Here is a 19994-nt window from a genome sequence, read left to right as displayed (position 1 = left end):
AAGGGGGAGGAACGGACGAGCAACCAGAACTTCCTTATATGACCTGAACTTGAGAAAAATGGAAGTGAAAGCCTTCAGCCTAAACCGTCTCTCTAAGAGACTTCGCCCTGGCTGTGTGGTGATGTTCCCAGGCAAGAGCAAACAAGCTTTCTCTAGCTTTCCCGCAGAAGGCTTTTCCTGCTGCAGAGAGAGACCTGTCAGGCACCGTGCTCAGGGCGAAGAAACAGATTACTAAGGATGAGGTCAGAGGGAGAGAAGAGCAGGAGAAATACTGTAGCAGAGTGTTACACAATTAATAAACCCTTATCTTGTTACCGTACTTGACACGATCTCAGCTTTGCATTGCTGAGCCTTGCTACCTGGGAGGCAAGGAAGGGCTGGTCTAATGGCTTATGGGAGCCCACCCACGAAAGCGATTAACAGGTGCAGGTCTTTATTTATTTCTTCATACTTCAAGCCTGCCCTGAGAGCGCAGGGAAAGTAATATGGCACAATAACTCTATTTACTTTAATGGAACAACGGCATTCTTGCGGCGTTGCCAAGAAGGAAGATTGCATTCCAGAGGTCTGGGGAAACAAAAGGGTTGTGCACCTTGTGCCTAAATGAGGCTAAGATGGGGGACATTTGAGAGGGAGTTCCAGAACTGGGGTGGGGGGCCATCACCAAGAATGCCCTGTCTCATGTTGTGGGCCGTTCAACCAAAGCTGTACCCAGAGGGAAAGTGGGGCATCTCCACAGATGTTAATATTGTGGGGAGGCAGTTTGGGAGAAAGCCACTTCTGCCCTGCAGAGGAGGTGGGATTGCAGGCGTCACGGCCCAGCCCCCGCATGATTGGGGGAATCCCCGGCTGCGTCACCCTGTGGCCAGCCAATCGGCTGGCTTTGGGGGCGTGGCCCGCCCGATTTAAACTCAGGCGCGGCCAGGGATCTCCCTCTTTTCCCACATACCAGCCATTTGGTTTTCGCCTACCTCATAGCAAGTCATCACAACTTTCTTAGTATTGGCGGTCAGGCATTGGTATTGGTATTTTGTAGATGGAAGAGGGGAGGAAGTGCCATCACCTGCCCCGCATATTGAAGGGTAGTCCGATAAAGGATTCCAGGGGGAGTGGCCCTGTCCGAAGCCTATGGAGGTGAGGGCCTAAGGCACACCCCCGAACAGTGACCCCGGGGGAGTTCCTAGTTGATGTGCATCAGCAGGACTCCCCCTACTGGTGGTTAACCCTTCCCAGACTTCAAGCGGACAGGCTGAGGCCGGATAGTCGGTTAGGACCAATGCCTAAGCCAATACCACTCATCACCTGTAACCAATAAAGTTGTGGCCATATTTAGCCCATTAACCTTAAATAATTGTGTCATGTGTCTTTATTTCCACTAGGGGGAACGGGAACTCGCCACACAAAGTATGTGCAGGTTTAACGGTGTGGGATGAGCGCTACCTGAGGGAAAGCACTTGTGAGGAGCCTGGATCCGTTTTTGTGTGCTGCTGCCTACCAGATCCAGCATACATAGGGTGAAGAGCCGTCCAAAGCAGTGCCTCAACTCAGAATCCTGGGGTCCCCCTGTGTGATGGCCTGGGAATCTGATTCAGAGGCTGAACTAGAGGACTCCCAGCCTGCACAGGAGTCCCTGCCTCCGGGGCAGGGGCTTGAATCTGAAGGGCCTGCACCTGTGCCAGATCCTCAGGAGCAGACACCTGATGTATCCGCTCTGGCTCCGGAGGTGATCAAGGACCCATTGCCTGCAGGTGCTCCTCTCCCAGCCCTCTCAGGGGAAGGTGAGGTTGCCTCTGGGTCCAGTAACCCTCCAGCCTCTCCTGAGCTACAGAGGCTCAGGGCAGAGAGGCCGAGGGAACTAAGTTCTCTCAGGAGGAGTGCTCGCCTTAAGGCCGGGAGAGGCGGGTCACCTGTGGACCGGGGCCGCCCTATGCCTCAGAGGAGATAAAGGCCAGTCAGCCCAGTCCCAGGTTGCAGGAGCAACATCGTTGGTTACCTGTTCCTGCTGGCACCCTGTCCTGCTTTCTGCCCGAGTTCCTGACCACGCCCGACTCCCTACCTTGGACCCCAGTTCAGCCTCGGACCATGCCACACGGTAACCCCCTGGGACCAACACACCCTGTTTGCTCTGCTAGCACCATGTCACTCACTGCAGACCCCGGCCATCAAGTCCAACCTCCCACAGCTGTTGACCCACATGTACCACCATCAGCCACAGCAGTAGAAGGCAGGGGGGCAGGAGCGGAATGAGCCCATGGAGAAATATAATCAGTCAGTCAAGCCCTAACTGGAGATGCTGGGGATTGAACCTGGGACCTTCTGCATGCCAAGCAGATGCTCTACCCATGAGCAACATAGGAAGGTGCCTTTTACTGAATCAGATCATTGGTCCACCCGGCTCATTAATGTCAATGGCAGCAGCTCTAAGATTTCAGATGGGGAGACATTTCCCAGCCCTACCTGGGGATTCTGGGGACTGATCCTGGGACATTCTACAAGCAAAGCGGTTGCCCTACCAGGGTAGACCCTCCCAGTGTCCCTATTTGCCAGGGACAGTCCTGGATTTGTGGTTTAACCCACAGCGCCGCCCGCGTCCCTGAAACATGCATAAAAAGGCATATATTTGTGAACAGATTACACAATCGGGGTCACAGCAGCGGTTCCCGCCCCATCTCTTACGTGGGGCAGCCAACCCACTTGGTGTGCCAACAGACTCTCTGTGGCTTCTGAGCAGCTGAACACCTTTCTCTCCCACCGCACCCTGGAGTGGCATGAATCATAGCCCGCAAGCATCCAGAGGAGGAAACACGAAGCAAATTGTCCACAGAAGCAATGCAGCACAATTCTAGACCTAACACAAAAGAAAAAGAGGGTGGCCAGAAGCCGTGGCTGGTTTTTCTCCTCTGTTCCCAGTCCTGAGGATCCTCATAGGCCTCAATGTTGGTAAGGCTGCTCAGGAGGAATGGGAAGGTGGATCTGCTGGGCCTCCCCCTTCTCTCTTCTCCTAACCAGCTGATTTTAGTTCTCTGTTCAGCCTGCTTCTCGAGCATATCCTCCAACATTTCTCCAATGAAAATAGGGATGTCCTATTTAATGAACAAATTTTTTTTCCCCTTCCAGTAGCACCTTAAAGACCAACTAAGTTAGTTCTTGGTATGAGCTTTCGTGTGCATGCACACTTCTTCAGATACACAATACAGATATACACAATACACGAAAGCTCATACCAAGAACTAACTTAGTTGGTCTTTAAGGTGCTAGTGGAAGGGAAAAAAATTTTTGTTTTGACTATGGCAGACCAACATGTCTACCTTTCTGTAACTGGAACTATTTAATGAAGATGGTGATGATGATAATACCTTTACTGTCAATGTACAACCTTACAATGAAATTAACTGAGCCTCCCCCACACACAAACACTCAATCTCATTGCACTTTGTGTGCTTGTCTCACAACACATCAACCCCAAAAGTCAGTTGCACTATATTATTTTCCATTCAGCAGCCTAACAGCCCATGGATAGAAACTGTTTTTTAGCCTGTTGGTATGACTGATTAGAAGGGACGTGGGTGGCGCTGTGGGTCAAACCACTGAGTCTAGGACTTGCCGATCAGAAGGTCGGCGGTTCGAATCCCCGTGACAGGGTGAGATCCCATTGCTCGGTCCCTGCTCCTGCCAACCTAGCAGTTCGAAAGCATGTCAAAGTGGCAAGTAGATAAATAGGTACTGCTCCTGCGGGAAGGTAAACGGCGTTTCTGTGTGCTGCTCTGGTTCACCACATGACCCAGAAGCGTTTCTGTGTGCTGCTTCTGGGCCACATGACCCAGAAGCAGTACGCCAGCTCCCTCGGCCAATAAAGTGAGATAAGCGGAGCAACCCCAGAGTTGGCCACAACTGGACCTAATGGTCAGGGGTTCCTTTACTTTTACCTTTATGCATGTTTCATCCTAGAATGTGTGTTGCTTTGCGGCAGAACTGCATTGCAAAATTCAGAGTAGTGTGAGTTTTGAAGGATAGCTGTGTTTCAATTAGTGCACCATTTCAGAAAGTGCGAATTAGTATCTTAATAGTGTGTGTGTGTGTGTGTGTGTGTGTGTGTTTACCCAGGTATTTTGTATTAAACTGGTATTCTTATTTTTCGTCATTGTTGTTCTGCTTGCTTACCTTACAACAGAATTGTTAATTTGTTGTTTATTCAACTTATTCATATTATTTTGCTAATTTTGTGCATTGCTTTGTTTTTATGACTTGATTCCCTGCTCTGGGATTGAAACTATTCAGCATGGAGCAGGCTTTAAAAGCTGTAAATAATAAAAATAAATAAATTAAGAGAGCTGGATTTGAGTGTCACCTTTACCATATATATCAACAAAAACAAAAACAGTGTTGCCTTCCCCCGTGCCCCAAATTTATCTGAATGGGAAAGAGAGAAATAGGAATGTGACTTTTTCCAAAATGACACAATTAGATCTGGTGCTGGATTCAGAAACAGTTCAGGCTTCTTCTTCTAAGGGTTCGATGTAAAGCAAAACCATCTTTTTGTCCACCTGGGAACGTGGCCAGAAATGAACTCTTGGAACAACCTCATGCAAACGCATTAAAATGTAATTTGAGTTATTGGGTAATTGTCCAGCCTGCTGAACGCTTGCTGGGAATTCATACAATTCCGACACCAAATCTGTAATTATTCTGGGGGAATCTTTTCACAGAAAGAATTCTATTGAAAAACAAATCTTTATAGAGAACACAGGTCTACTTTCTCCTCAACGTCGCTATTGTTTTGGGGGCAGATGCTCTAAATGGGATGTTGATAAAAGGTATTCACAGAGAGAGAGAGAAGAAAGTGAATCCCTGGCTCCCTTGTGGCTGTTAATTGGGCATTTGTTTTATTTTTTGGAGAGCAGGCAAATAATACTGGTAGATAATTTGAGACTCTTGTCTTAATAAACCCAAGTCATCTAAAGGAGAGAGGTGATGCTAAGGCCATTGCAAACCAAAACACTTCCATCCTTCAAAACCCATCTGAATTTTCAATGCAGTTTTTCAGGCAGGTAATGGGTACAAAAATGTACACACCGGGCTCAAGAGAGACAGTGTGGTGCAGTGGTTAGAGAGCCGGACTAGCACCTGGAAGACCAGGGTTCCAATCCTCACTTGGCCATCAAGGTCACTGGGCGACCTTGGGCCAGTCATAGTCTCTCAGTCTAACCTACCTCACAGGGTGGTTGTGGAGGTTAATAGGGAATGGGAGAAGCATTTTTGCCATCATTTAATTCCTTGGAGAAATAAGTGGGATATAAATGCAATCAATCAAGTGTGCATAAAGATGCGTATAATGACAAAAGAAGAAATAAAAGAAGCTATGGGCAAGCAATTAAAAATCACACAGCATCTAGCACAGTGAATACAGCTGCTACAATAGGCAGAAGAAGAAAATCAAATGCCTGTGTCGAAACTCCAAGCAGGACCCCGTCACAAGAGCAAAACTCTCGCCTCCTGTGGGTTCCAGCAACTGGTTTTCAGAAATCAGGTCCCCCTTTAAAGAGGGCACATGTTGCGGTGAGACCTGGCAACCTAACCCTGTGTTGTGGGTGGGTACTTTTGGATAGCCACAACACCCGATTGGTAGCCCCTTGATGCAGGGTTCAATCAGGCCAATGGGACTCAAGCTAAACAGATCAAGGGACCTATTTATGCCCATGCACGTGACCCAGAGCTTCCTCTTTCGATTCGTGCATTCGGAACACCCACCCACCTCTCCCTATATTTAGTGCTTGCACACTTGACCTTGTATGCCGTCTGTATGTCACTGGGACAGGGGCACAGCAAGAATTTTCCCCACTTGGCTGATTGGCTGTTGCCATTTGGGTTTATCCTGCCGCGTAGCAAATCGTCACAACTTGTAAGGTTGCGGATAGGTTCTGGTTCAGGTGATAGGGATGGGAGAACGCTCTCGCCATCCCTATGTGAAGGGTATTCCATTAAAGGAATCCAGGGACTCGATGGTTTGGTCAACCCCTGTGAAGGGGTTGTGCCCGTGCCTGAGTCCAGGGGGACATTTGGGTGGTGGAGTTAGCCCGTTCCCGGCTTTCTGCTTATCCAGGTGTTCACCCTTGGCTGACCTATGCTGGAACCCTGGGTCAGCGCTACCTGCATGGCAGGGAGCTAGTCGAACCAGAGCCTATGCAACCAGTCACTTGCTGTAATCAATAAAGTTGTGGCCTACATTCTGCCAAAAACCAAACCAAAATTTGAGACTGGTCTGAATTTATTTAAGGGGGAGGGTGGCGCTGTGGGTTAAACCACAGAGCCTAGGACTTGCCGATCAGAAGGTCAGCGTTTCGAATCCCCGCGACGGGGTGAGCTCCCGTTGTTCGGTCCCTGCTTCTGCCAACCTAGCAGTTCGAAAGCACGTCAAAGTGCAAGTAGATAAATAGGTACCGCTCCAGCGGGAAGGTAAATGGCATTTCTGTGCACTGCTCTGGTTAGCCAGAAGCAGCTTAGTCATGATGGCCACATGACCTGGAAGCTGTACGCCGGCTCCCTCTGCCAATAAAGCGAGATGAGCACTGCAACCCCAGAGTTGGTCACGACTGAACCTAATGGTCAGGGGTCCCTTTACCTTTACCTTAAAGGTCTAAACATGCAAGGTTGATGCCTCCAATCGTGGAAGCAGAGCATACCTGGAAATGCTGGGACTTAAACCTGGGATTTTCTGCATTCAGTGCAGATGTTGTTCCTTGGATTGTTTTCAGTCTGGCTGGTGAACAGAAGGCTGGACTAGAAAAGACTTTGGTCTGTTCCATCGTTGATGTTCTAACGTCTGTAACGTCTGTAAACAGGGAAGACTACAAAGCCCAGCCGCTTTTATTTTTAGCAGCACTTCGGGGTTATTTACTTCCTTCTCAGACATTGGCTGCACCAGTCCAAAATGATGGCTGCACCTATGACCTTTGACATAGGGAGGCCCATCACCATGGTTACTGTGAATCTATCTAGAGGGAGATCTTCTTAATCAAGGGGAGCAGTTTAGCAAGGGCCATAAATGCAACTGGCTCTTCATGCGGGGAATTTGTTTCCCCCTCTCCCTCCCTCCACCATAATTCATAAGCTGAGGCAGAGGTAAACGGGACTTACTTGTCTCCAGCTTGCCTTTTCTTTGTAATGTTTGGAGGCAAACCAGCGAGATTCTCTTCGAGGAAAGAGCGTTCATGTATCCAAGAGGACTGCAGTCAGCCTTGAAAGTCCCTCCAGCTAGAGGAGAGGTTAACTGCCATCTGTGTGATAAAAATATATTGAGCAATCAATTAAAGCCACCAGGAAGAAATATGTCAGCCTGGAAATTTACAGAGAGAGAGAGAGAGAGAGAGAGAGAGAACTTAACTTCGAAAAGTCCCAGGGCTGATTCTCACAAGTGAGTCAACATCACAATGTATTTTCATTTTAATGCAAATAGTAATGATTGTTATTATTTGCATTTATCTGTCACAACAGAAAATGTCTCAGAGCAACACTGGATTCCTGGTGAGGCAGTTTACCATTTGAACCACACTACCACCCATATCAAACGGGACGCGGGTGGCGCTGTGGGTAAAAGCCTCAGCGCCTAGGGCTTGCCGATCGAAAGGTCAGTGGTTCGAATCCCCGTGGCGGGGTGCGCTCCCGCTGCTCGGTCCCAGCGCCTGCCAACCTAGCAGTTCGAAAGCACCCCCAGGTGCAAGTAGATAAATAGGGACCGCTTACTGGTGGGAAGGTAAACGGCGTTTCCGTGTGCTGCGCTGGCTCGCCAGATGCAGCTTTGTCACGCTGGCCACGTGACCCGGAAGTGTCTCCGGACAGTGCTGGCCCCCGGCCTCTTGAGTGAGATGGGCACACAACCCCAGAGTCTGTCAAGACTGGCCCGTACGGGCAGGGGTACCTTTACCTTTACATTTTTACCACCCATATAGGGACGCGGATGGCGCTGTGGTCTAAACCACTGAGCCTTGGGCTTGCTGATCAAAAGATCAGCGGTTCGAATGCCCGTGACGGGCTGAGCTCCTGTTTTTGTTTTTTTACCGGTTTTTAATTTAATTTAATTTAATTACCTGTTGCGGGAAGGTAAATGGCATTTCCGTGCACTGCTCTGGTGTCAGTGTTCCATTGCTCCAGAAGCGGCTTAGTCATGCTGGTCACATGATCCAAAAAAACTGTCCACAGAGCGGACAAGCGCCAGCTCCTGTAAAGTGAGATGAGCGCTGCAACTCCAGAGTTGTTCACGACTGGACTTAACTGTCTTTACCACCCATGTATGCTTTGCTGTGGAAGGGTCAATCTCGATTTAGGAGTGTGGTGAAGGAATTGCATGCCGGTGTCCCCACCAAGAAATGTCTTGGAGTTCTCTAGGAGATGATCTACCCAGGTGGGGCTGCCTACCTGTCAATCACCTGACATCCCAAAGGCATCAAGTGACCTGGTTTGGCCCACACCACTTGGAATCAACCAGCATGGACAAAGGCACAGTGCTTTTCAAGTGCTGATGACCAGAGCAGTTGGCTTGGCCTCTCGGACTCAATGGGGATACATTTAATGTGCGGGGATACATTTAACATCTTCCCAAAAAGAGCAGAAGTAAATAACATGATAGCCAATTGATTAGGATCAGCATGAGAGCAATCCTAACTCCTGTGCATCGTTTCCTGTGAGTAAGCTTCCGTGACCTCAGTGGTGCTTACTTCTCATTGCATAGGTTCAAGATGTGGAAGACATTGAACTTTAATGAAAGGTCATCGGCTGACCGAAATGGCTTTTAATTAGAAACACAATCTTGCAAAGACCTGCTGCCTTTGAAACAGCTATTGTGAAGCAGGAACCTCATTTTAAAAAGGAGATGAATCTGGCCTCTGCTTGGTTATATTTCTCATTCTCTGACTCTCTTTATGGCTACAGTAAAAGGTCACGAGCAAACCTGAAAGCCTTGCTATCACCCCTTTCACTTGCTGGAGCAATGAAGGACCACTAATTGTCTTTGTGCTCCAGCAGATCACATAATCACTCAAGAGCACTCTCCCCTCCTAGCTCAGCTGGTTAGAGCATGGTGCTGATAATGGCAAGGTTGCAGGATCAATCGCCATATGAGACAGCTGCTTATTCCTGCATCAAAGGGGGCTGGACTAGATGAGCCTCAGAGTCCCTTCCAACTCTCCAATTTTATGATTCCTGTGATGGAGGAGATGTTTGCAAGGGGTAGCAGAGTCACCTTCAACCTTAGAATCATAGAATCATAGAATCATAGAATCATAGAATCATAGAATCATAGAGTTGGAAGAGACCACAAGGGCCATCGGGTCCAACCCCTTGCCAAGCAGGAAACACCATCAGAGCACTCCTGACATATGGTTGTCAAGCCTCTGCTTAAAGACCTCCAAAGAAGGAGACTCCACCACACTCCTTGGCAGCAAATTCCACTGTCGAACAGCTCTTACTTTCAGGAAGTCCTTCCTAATGTTTAGGTGGAATCTTCTTTCCTGCAGTTTGGATCCATTGCTCCGTGTCCGCTTCTCTGGAGCATCAGAAAACAACCTTTCTTTCATAATTGGATTATGGGATCTTCATTGCTTGCACAACACAGAGATTGTTATGAGCGTCCTACTCTCGTGTAGGACCCTGGTAGAGACACATGCCCGACTGGCATGTTCTCTCCCTCCTGGTCAATCGTTTGGGAGCTTCAAAAGCTTCCTTCAATCCGAACATCACAGCGACTGATACCAAGAAGGAGAAGCACACTTAGGGATCCGCAGAGTATTTGCAGTTTGCGTAACAGACTCAGTAGCACAGCATTTTGGCTAATCTACTTTATTTACATATAATACACTCAGAGCATTCTGCCTTAGCTCCTTCCTCTTTCTCATCAGACAGCAAAGAGAAAGAAACAAAGGACAATAGTCCCACTTTCCGGAACACAGTAGTACAAAACATCCTGTCTCCGTCTTCTTCCCACACTGTGGAATGAAAACATACACCGTCATGTGATAGACAGCAATCTCATGACTGCAAACACGGAGCAGGAATCCCAACAGAGATAACCCCCCTGCCTACCTCTGTAGAAAACTAACGGCTTTGCTAGAACATTCTGATGCCGCAACCTCATTCTTTAATCAAGTACCTCAAAGTGCGTAAGTGGACAGTGCTTGCATTATTACAGTGGAGAGGTATTTAAGTATATACTTAAGCAATTAGCATTCCTTTGCAGCTTGAAGGAGCTCCCGTTACATAGTTCACATATCGTCACCCAACTTTTTAAAAAGTCACAAGCAGCCCTACTCATAACCAGGAAGCATTTTAAGAAAAGAAAAAGAAAGAGAATGTTAAGGACCTTTGCAAGGAGTGGCTGCATCAGGTGCAGATCAGAAATCCAGATAAGGACGGCATAATGCAAGCTGTTATGAAAAGATTCCAGCCACAAAGCTGGCAGATTTCAGGATCTTCCCTGACAAGATAAGAAGAAGTTCTAAGCCCTTTGTTGACAAGGTCCTTCTGTACCCTAAAGAAATTCAACCCCTTCTTAGAGGCGTTGGATAGAGTTCCAGAACCAAAGCCAAGTATGATCTTTGCATTCCTCCCAGTTCTTTGGAGTAAAATGAGGCGACTTTAGCCGAAGGGGAGGCATGGCTCATTACCCTCAGAGAGTTGGGAAACATCCATTGCACCTGTGCAGAGCATGTCAGTATGTGAAGGGAGGGACATTTAATCTATAAGACCCTGCACACCCCAGAAAGCAACAGGCTTTGACAGTAAATGGGGAGAGATGCAATTTGGGTGTTCAGAGCAGCAACTGTCAGGAGGTCCTACACATGAGTAGGAGTCCAGCAGAGACACATGCCCTCCTTGTCGTTTTTTCGGGAGATTCAAAAGCTTTCTCCAGCCCAAACATCACAGTGTCTGATACCAAGAGGTATCAGCACACATCAGGATCAGCAGAGTATAGGCAGTCAGCGTTCAGACTCAGTAGCACAGGTTTCGGCTATACGTTTATTTACATATACACACTTGGAGCATGGTAACTCAGCTCCTTCCTCTTCAGCATCAGACAGCAAAGAGAAAGAACAGAGGACAAATGTCCTACATCACAGAAACACAGTAATAAAAACATCCTGCCTCTGTCACTTCCCACAATGTGGAACGAAAACATACACCGTCATGTGATAAAAACAATCCCATGACTGCAACACGGGGAATGAATCCTAACAACAACCTCATTCACACGACCCAAGTGCCCCATATCACACAAGTAGCCAAAATTGTGGAAACCTTTTGGGGGAAAGTGTATTTGTGAGGTTTGATTGCTCGTAACACCACTTTTCTTTGGAGTAAAACCATAAAATTATATATCAATGGAAAGATCATGTAATGAAGAATGTAATGCAACAAAGGTTGTTCAATTATCTGTATTCTATCAAAAGTTATAGCCAAATAACTAGAAAAAGGAGGCACGACTTGCTTAGGTTGATATGTAGTAGCTTTCCTCCATTTGAATGTAGCCAGTGAGCATGAGCGTTTAGAGAGCCAATCAGGTGTTATGAGCCATCAAACCTCGGAAATACACTTTTTCTAAAAGGTTTCCACAATTTTGGCCACTAAGTGGTTTGGCAAAGCAGCATTGGTTCAAAGTGTGCCCATGCTGAGTAAGGGTCAGACTATCTATCTCTCGATCCATTCATGAAATTTACAATAACACAGGGAGTTGACTTTTTTTGGAGTCTGACCTGGAGATGACAGAGATAGATGCTGCATGGACAGCATGTGATCTGCCACTGAGCTATGGCCCATAAAAGCCCATAAAAGGTAAACCAATAACATAGGTAAAGGTAAAGGGACCCCTGAACATTAGGTCCAGTCGTGGCCGACTCTGGGCTTGCGGCACTCATCTCACTTTATTGGTCATGTGGTCAGCATGACTAAGCCGCTTCTGGCCAGAGCAGTGCACGGAAATGCCATTTACCTTCCTGCTGGAGCGGTACCTTTTTATCTACTTGCACTTTGACGTGCTTTCGAACTGCTAGGTTGGCAGGAGCAGGGACCGAGCAACGGGAGCTCACCCCGTCGCGGAGATTCAAACCACCGACCTTCTGATCAGCAAGTCCTAGGCTCTGTGGTTTAACCCACAGTGTCACCCGTGTACCTAATATACGCACACTTCTTCAGATAAACTGGAACAGAAGTCACCAGACCCTTATATATAGTGAAGAAGTGTGCATGCACACGAAAGCTCATACCAATAACAAACTTAGTTGGTCTCTAAGGTGCTACTGGAAGGATTTTTTTTTTATTTTGTTTCAACTATGGCAGACCAACACGGCTACCTAAAAGGTAAAGGTACCCCTGCCCGTATGGGCCAGTCTTGACAGACTCTAGGGTTGTGCGCTCATCTCACTCTAGAGGCCAGGAGCCAGCGCTGTCCGCAGACACTTCTGGGTCACATGGAACACGGCTACCTACCTGCAACCAAATCCCTTTACTGTTCCTCATAAAGCTTGGTTTCCAAACCTTTGATTATTTTGGTCGCCATCCTCTGCACATGGTCCAGCTTGTCAATATCCTTCTTAAACTGTGGAACCAGAACTGGGCCCAGGACTCCAGGTGTGGTCTGACCAAGGCAGAATGGGGTAGAACTATCACTTCCCCTGACCTGGACAACTATACTTTTGTTGATGCATTTGTTGAATCGCATTAGCTTTTTTTTTTTTTGCCTTTTTGTTGACTATAATTTCAGTTTCAATTACAGTAATTATTTCTATGTGTGCATCTATGCAGATGCAAATAATCCTTTCATGTGTGAGAGTGAGGCATACTTTTGGCAAGTGTTTATCCTAAAATAGCCTGTGCTGTTAGATGGCAGCTTCCTATGAATGGCTTAGAGACCATGTCTCCAAACAACATTGATTCCTTTTGGAAATGTACTATATTTAGTGTACTCTCAGACTGAGGAGGAGGAGGAGGAGGAGGAGGAGGAGGAGGAGGAGGAGAAGAAGAAGAAGAAGAAGAAGAAGAAGTAGTTGAAGTTGTTATTTGTACCCCGCCCATCTGGGCGGCTTCCAACAAAGGTTAAAAATACATTAAAATGTCACGCATTAAAAACTTCCCTAAACAGGGCTGCCTTCAGATGTCTTCTAAATGTCAGGTAGTTGTTTATCTCTTTGACATCTGATGGGAGGGTGTTCCACAGGGCGGGTGCCACTACCAAGAAGGCCCTCTGCCTGGTTCCCTATAGCTTTGCTTCTCGCAATAAGGGAACCACCAGAAGGCCCTCGGGTGGAGATGCTCCTTCAGGTATACTGGACCGAGGCCGTTTAGGCTTTCTTCCTTCTGTTCATGGGTTTTAAAAACAAAAAACAAAAAGGAGAAATTTTTATTTTATTTCATTTTATTGACAGGAGCCACACCTGGGAGGCAGTGGGTCTCCTACATCAAGCTTCAGCACTTTCTCTGTGGCAACTTTGCATTGATAAACGTTGCCATAGTGATCAGCGAAGAGATGGCCAGCAAGCTTTGAAGCCACGGGGAGCAACGAGGCTCTTCAAAAAAGAAAAGAATAAAAACATCTTCCACAGCCACACTTTCTTTCCTGTCCTTCAGTGGCAAGGGGAAAAACAAGCGAGGGGTTGTTGGGCTGTGTGGAAGAAAACTGGGTGCCAGTTTGAAAAGAGATTTTAATTTTTTTGCTTTATAGGAACTGTGATGCATGGGTAATTCTACCCCACTCCCTCCGAATACTTGCCTACATTTGGAGGAGGGAAATAGGCAAATGGAATGGCTGATGGGAGTTGTAGTTCAGCAACAACTCTGGAGGGCCAAAGGTGCCCCACCCGATTTAGGCCCTAAAACTTTTTTGGGGTGTAGAAAAAGGGGCAGAGAAAGGGGGGCAGTGGGGCAGTCCAACCCAGGTGTCACCACTGAGGGGGGTGACAAAATGCCGGCCGGCACTCACCGCGGCGCCTGGAGCGCACCCGAGCCATGCATCTCTCCTGGGAGAGACACTGTGCTGGGCCCGGGGGTAACCCAAGCAACGCGGTCCAGGTCCAGTCCCAAATCCAAGGGTTCCCTAAGGAGTCAGTCCGACATGGCCAAGGCAGGACACGAGGCAGGAAACCAGGCAAGGTCAGGCACAGGATCACAGGCAGGTTCTGGCCAACAGCAACATTGCTCCCACAACCTGGGACGGGGTCCAGCAGCCTTTTATCTCTGTCGGGGTAATGGCTGATCCTGATCCCCCAGTGACTCATCTCCCTGTCTCGCCAGAAGGTGAGCACTCCTCCTGCGAGTACTCAGGTCTTTCCTTCTCTCAGACCTCAGTCTCTGCAACTCGGGAGATGTCGGTGGGTTACTAAACCCAGGGGCCGCCTCAGCCTCCCCTGACCCAGCCGGTAGAAGAAGAGTTTGGATTTGATATCCCGCCTTTCACTCCCCTTCAGGGGTCTCAAAGCGGCTAACAATCTCCTTTCCCTTCCTCCCCCACAACAAACACTCTGTGAGGTGAGTGGGGCTGAGAGACTTCAAAGAAGTGTGACTGGCCCAAGGTCACCCAGCAGCTGCATGTGGAGGAGCGGAGACGCGAACCCGGTTCCCCAGATTACGTGACTACCGCTCTTAACCACTACACCACACTGGCTCTCGGTAGTGGAGCAGCTGTAAGTGATGGCCCAGCTGAAGGCAACAAGGTAATCCCTGCATCTGGAGCCAGGGCAGGCTCAGGCCCCTGACTCGGCCCAGCTGGTGCTTGTTGCAGGGGAACCTGTGCAGACTGGGACTCTTCAGAATCAGGCCCCAGACTAGGTTCAGCTGCCGCCAGAGGCAAAGGGTCCGGTGCGGACTGAGACTCCTCTGGCTCTGAGTCCGAGCCCGAGTCCCAGGCCATCACAGACGCAGTGATGTCTGCCTGCCGCCTCCCCCCAGCTGTAGGGTGGCTGAGTGGGAGGAGGCAGGCAGACTCCTCAGAGGCCCCACAGTACGTCCTGTCCAGCTCGCCCCACCCCTGGGCGCAGGGCGCACCCAATCTGCTTGCTCCACCGCTGGGCAGAAATGGCCTGCGGGGCACGGACTAGCCACCCCTGGCTCCGGTTCTGCATCGACACAGTGCTAAGTAACCATTCAATAGACCAGGCTTCCTCAACCTTGGCCCTCCAGATATTTTGGGACTACAATTCCCATCATCCCTAACCACTGGTCCTGCTAGCTAGGGATCATGGGAGTTGTAGGCCAAAAACATCTGGAGGGCTGAGGTTGAGGAAGCCTGCAGTAGACTGTCATCCATATCAGACCTATGCCAAGGGCCAAGGATTGATCAAGGCCCCAGATCCCCCTTTAAAAATAAACCCCCAACAACTTGGAATTCCAGTTCTTATCAGCATGAGGCCATCATTTTGATTTCCTATCACGCTGCTAAATATTTGATGTAAAAAAAAGGATAAGAAAATTCGCAGGAACAAATTCATTCCAGCCCTGCTGAGAGTCCTTAGCATTTGCTGACAACAGGATGCAATTTTCTACTGCTTTTGCAGAAGGAGGTTGAGAAATTGCAGAACAGCATTTTTCCACCTTCCCAAAGCTGTGCATTGCAAAAAAAAAAAAAAGGAACATCCTGCTCATTTAAATGGATGCATGGACGTGAGCCTGCAAATGGGTAAACAAATATAGGAGCTAAGCCAATGAATAATAAATGGGAGATTCATATTATATCAGCGCATTATGCCCTTGGGGAAATCTGTCCCAGGGTCTGTTTGCTTGACCCTTGCTGGGGGGGGGTGTTGTCACATGGTGCTAAGATTGCCCGAATTTTAACTCAAGAAATCCAGCATTTCTAGGCATGTGTGATGTACTGGTCAGAGTGCTGGACAAGGATTGGGGAGACTCAGGTTCAAATCCCACCGCAGTCATGAAGCTCACAGGCTGACCTTGGAACTAGACTGTCTTTCAACCTATCCTAACTTGCATGGTTGATGTGGGCAAAAAAAGGGAGTAGAGAATGATGAATGTTGCCTTGGACTCCTTGGTTGAATTATAATAATTGCCTTGTTTTTCAACATCTACATGCAGCCGCTGGGAGAGATCATCAGGAGGTTTGGGCTGGGTGTTCACCAGTATGCGGATGATACCCAGCTCTACCTCTCTTTCAAATCAGAACCAGTGAAGGCGGTGAAGGTCCTGTGTGAGTGTCTGGAGGCAATTGGAGGATGGATGGTGGCTAACAGATTGAGGTTGAATCCTGACAAGACAGAAGTACTGTTTTGGGGAGACAGGAGGCGGGCGGGTGGGGGGACTCCCTGGTCCTGAATGGGGTAACCGTGCCCCTGAAGGAGCAGGCGCGCAGCTTGGGAGTCATTTTGGACTCACAGCTGTCCATGGAGGCACAGGTTAATTCTGTGTCTGGGGCAGCTGTCTACCAGGCTCCATCTGGTACGCAGGCTGAGACCCTACCTGCCCGCGAACTGTCTCGCCAGAGTGGTGCATGCTCTAGTTATCTCACGCTTGGACTACTGCAACGCGCTCTACGTGGGGCTACCTTTGAAGGTGACCCGGAAACTGCAATTAATCCAGAGTGCGGCAGCTAGACTGGTGACTGGGAGCGGCCACCGAGACCACATAACACTGGTCTTGAAAGACCTACATTGGCTCCCAGTATGTTTCTGAGCACAATTCAAAGTATTGGTGCTGACCTTTAAAGCCCTAAATTGCCTTGGCCCAGTATACCTGAAGGAGCATCTACACCCCCATCATTCTACCCAGACACTGAGGTCCAGCTCCAAGGGAACCAGGCAGAGGGCCTTCTCGGTAGTGGCACCCACCCTGTGGAACGCCCTCCCACCAGATGTCAAAGAGAAGAACAACTATCAGCTTTTAGAAGACATCTGAAGGCAGCCCTCTTTAGGGAAGCTTTTAATGTTTGATTTATTATGGTATTTCAATATTTTGTTGGAAGCCGCCCAGAGTGGCTGGGGAAGCCCAGCCAGATGAGTGGGGTATAAATAAATTGTTGTTGTTGTTGTTGTTGTTAGTGGCATACTGCCTTTTTAGGTAGGTACATTTTTGAACACAGAAAAGAATCCTTTTGTGCATACAGTGGTACTTCGGGTTAAGCACTTAATTCGTTCTGGAGGTCTGTTCTTAACCTGAAACTGTTCTTAACCTGAAGCACCACTTTAGCTAATGGGGCCTCCCACTGCTGCCGCGCCGCCGGAGCACGATTTCTGTTTTCATCCTGAAGCAAAGTTCTTAACCCGAAGATATTTCTGGGTTAGTGGAATCTGTAACCTGAAGCATATGTAACCTGAAGCGTATGTAACCCGAGGTACCACTGTATTTGCAAAAATGGATCCGCCCCATTTGATAGCAAACAACAAGAGCAACAACCTCTCTTACTTTCTTTTTGGCTTCTAAAGCAGGCTTTCCAATCTTGGATCCTTAGGAGTTAGGAACTTAGGAAGGTGTCTTATATACCAACTCAGACCACTGGTTCATCTGAGCAGTGACTTTCCAGGGTCTGAGGCAGGAGATGTTCCCTACCATGGGTTGAACCTGAGACCGTCTGCATGCCAAGCAGATCTCCTGAGCATCTTCCCCCAAGGGCTGGGATCAAAACCTGTCACTAGCTGTGGAAGAGAGCCCACCTTTCGATTGCTTTTCTTTCGCGTTTTCAAAAAGAGGATGCAGAACAGCAGACAAAAGGAGAGAGGGAGGGAGAACCCACCCATTTTATCAATGAGAACTGCAAAGGGTGTGGAACGTGAACCTTTTCAGTCGGGCTTTTGAAGATAAATAAGAGACAGGGGTGGGGAGCTGAGACTGCAATCGTATGAAAATCACAGACTCTGAGGGGGTAAATTCGATCCAGTTCTCATCCAAAGGCGAACCTACAAAATTTGCACTTTTTGAAATAATATGCGGAGTCCTCTTCTCAAATTCACACTTGTGCGAATTTTGCTGTGCAATTCTCCAGGCAAGTAACAGGCATGAATGTGCATACACTGGGATCAAGCATAAATAGAAATGCACATTTTGGTGAAAACAGCATATAAAATGCATTAAAATGGGGGAAATGGTTTTGCAAAAAAAAAAAAAATTAGATCAGGGTGGGGGGGGAATGCACACAGAAATGTTCACAGGTGGAGAAATTTGCACTAAAATACAGATGAATGTTCATGAGGACTAGTAGATTTTTCTCCTTACAATCAAATTCATGGGGAAATGTGGAGTACTGGATTCAAGATAGGAAGAATAAGAAAAACAGAGAGAGACCGGAATGGGCGGATCTGCCCAGCCTTCGTTCCCTCCAGCCACAGAAGCCACAGAACCCATCACATTCAACTAGGTGCAACATGGGTTCGAACAGAATCTCACCACCTTTTCTGCTTGCTGTATTTGTGGACACTGCTTCATTCAAACCGCTGCTCCTCATTCCACATCTCCCCACAACCAGAAGGCATCTCAGCTGCTCTTACCTGAAACCTTGCGTCCTATTGTCCTTCTCTCGTTGACACCACGCTTCCATGAGGTCCCTCAATATCCAATGTGTCGAGATCCGGATTTTGTCGTGCACCACTCATGACTTCTTGGCAGGGTGTGTGTGAGAGAGAGCGGTCAGAAGGAGTGCTGTTGTGGGGCTGCTCACACACCCAGCAAGCAACAGGCTCAGAAATAAACCCTGCCTTCCCTTATCAGAAGATAAGCAGAGAGACATCTATCCTAATTCCTCTAAGCAGGTTTTAGGGGACGAAGGGGTGTGTTCCTTTCTGCGGAACCGGCTGCCGAAGCTGCACTCTTGCAGTCGCAACCTTTGTGGTTTTTAGAAATATATGCACATATATAGGATGAAATTGCCCGGGGGAACAAGATGCGTAAATGTCAAAGTCTCCACCTGGTGGTAAGAGCCCTGGGGTAAGCGTGGGTGCAAGGAATTACACACCATTGATAAGGTACCGGTAACATCTTCAGGAAACGATCATTCCCTGCTTCCTTTCAGGTGGTGGGTGAGATGGAAGGTGGCAGAGAAGCTGGAGAGTTTAAAATATATTAAACTTACCAGAATTTGCATGGTGTCAGGGGCATCCCCCATTAATATTCCAGTGGTGAGACTTCAATGCTTTGCTCTGCCTCTCAAAGCTCGGCTTTCTAACTTGAATATCTTCAGCTGTGCTGCTGCTGATGTTGCTTCCAGTCCTCCTCTAAACCAAGTCACTGGCTGTGTCTCTCTTGGCTTTGAAAAATGTGTGTGCATCTATTTCTATTTTTTTTTCAAAGGGACTTCTCTCCCACCGTGTGTGTGTGTGTGTGTGTGTGGTTGCGTCAAGGCCGTTGCCTAGCTACCGCCGTACTATTCCAGTTTGAGGCTTTTCACGCCGGTATTTCTGTCCGCCGTCTCTCATTCATGCCAGCCAGCCTGGGATTCTGCCTCCCACTAAGACATAACCCTGAAGAGACCCAAAAGAGAAAAGAATGCCTCTCTTTTTTTCCTTTTTTATCAAGTGAGGCTGGGTCCTAAGACCTGCCAGGTTTCATTCAAGATTCCTTGCAAGGGGAGTTCCAGGTGCCTAGACAAAAATCATAGTCATAGAGTTGGAAAGGGACCCTCAAGGGTTCTCTAGTCTAACCCCCTGCAAAGCAGGGATCACAGCTAAAGAATCCCTGACAGAGTTTTATCATATGTGATGGTCTTGCGTGTCAAGGTCCCCAAGCCACCACTAAATAAATTCACACTTCACACCATAATTTTTGTTTAAGGTTTTTGGCATAATTTTGGCCACAACTTTATTAAAATACAAACAACGTGAGTGGTTGCTTAGGCATTGGTTACGACTATCTGTCCCCGCCCAGGGACAGAACTGACATTCGCAAGCCTGCGAAGTCAGTAAGGGAAAACATTTTATGGGGAGTAGATGGAGCTGGGTACCAGGCCCTCGCCTCTCCCCAAATGCTCCCAGGGGCTCTTGCGTGGCCCTATCCCCCTTTACGGGGGTGCGGACAAA

General features: G+C 48.1%; 1 protein-coding gene across 1 annotated transcript in view; it reads right to left on the bottom strand.

Annotated features, from left to right (window-relative positions):
• The window catches only part of FAM167A (family with sequence similarity 167 member A), a 28657-nt gene extending 9228 nt beyond the window's left edge, over positions 1 to 19429 (bottom strand). Inside the window, exons 1-2 of the mRNA XM_053383734.1 lie at positions 19052 to 19429; positions 7135 to 7274 (exon numbers count right to left, since the gene is read on the bottom strand). The gene's annotated coding sequence lies outside the window, so the exon portion shown is untranslated. The remainder of the gene's footprint in view (positions 1 to 7134; positions 7275 to 19051) is intronic.
• Between the last annotated feature and the right edge of the window lie 565 nt (positions 19430 to 19994).

The sequence above is a fragment of the Podarcis raffonei genome, chromosome 3, assembly GCF_027172205.1.
Source record: "Podarcis raffonei isolate rPodRaf1 chromosome 3, rPodRaf1.pri, whole genome shotgun sequence".
NCBI classification, from domain to species: Eukaryota; Metazoa; Chordata; class Lepidosauria; order Squamata; family Lacertidae; genus Podarcis; species Podarcis raffonei.
Note: the sequence above shows the minus strand (reverse complement) of the source record. Positions and strands in the feature narration are given on the sequence as shown.